Consider the following 836-nt stretch of genomic DNA (forward strand, 5'->3'; position numbering starts at 1 on the left):
CATATTGGTCAGGCTAGTCTTGAACTCCTGACCTTAAGTGATCCACCTGCTTTGGCCTCTTAAAAGTGCTGGGATTACAGGTAGGAGCCACTGCACCTGGCCTAATTTCAGAATCTTAAGAAACATGTCCATCTAGAGTTCAGACATAATAGACTGTATTTACTAGATGTTAACCATGTGCATGGTACTGTTTAAACACGTTGCAGCTATTAACTCATTTAAGGAATTCCACAAGGTGGGTACTACTATCCCCACTTTACAGGGGACATTGAGCACAGAAAAGTAACTTTCCCACAGTCACACAGCTGGAAATAGCAGAGCAGCTGAGATGTGAACCCTGAGTTAGTATACCTAGCCACAGTAGAATCCTGCTTCACTGCGGTATGCAGTTATGACTTTAAGCTCTGATGGTGAGGCAGGCTGCCTGAATCTGAATCCTGGCTCCTCTACTCTGGGATAATATAATCGTAAACAAGTTACTTGCCTTTTTTTTTTTCCAGTTTACTCCAATGTAGAATGAACATAATAATAGTACCTTCAGGGATTAAAGCTGTCTCCAGGCCCAGGCTCCCTGGTTTCCTCTGTCCCCTTTATACGCTGTGCACCATCCAAACCTGCTTATAATGAGCTTCTTTCATTCTTCACCAAGGCTCTGGTGAATTAATGTCCCTTCAGTGTGTGAATGACTGATAGCAACTTTCTCAACATCCTTGTAGCCTATTCCAGGAAGATTCCATTATAAGAATGGCAATCGGCCGGGCGCTGTGGCTCAAGCCTGTAATCCCAGCACTTGGGGAGGCCGAGACGGGCGGATCACGAGGTCAGGAGATCAAGAC

The sequence above is a fragment of the Piliocolobus tephrosceles genome, chromosome 21 (genome assembly GCF_002776525.5).
Source record: "Piliocolobus tephrosceles isolate RC106 chromosome 21, ASM277652v3, whole genome shotgun sequence".
Taxonomy (NCBI): Eukaryota; Metazoa; Chordata; class Mammalia; order Primates; family Cercopithecidae; genus Piliocolobus; species Piliocolobus tephrosceles.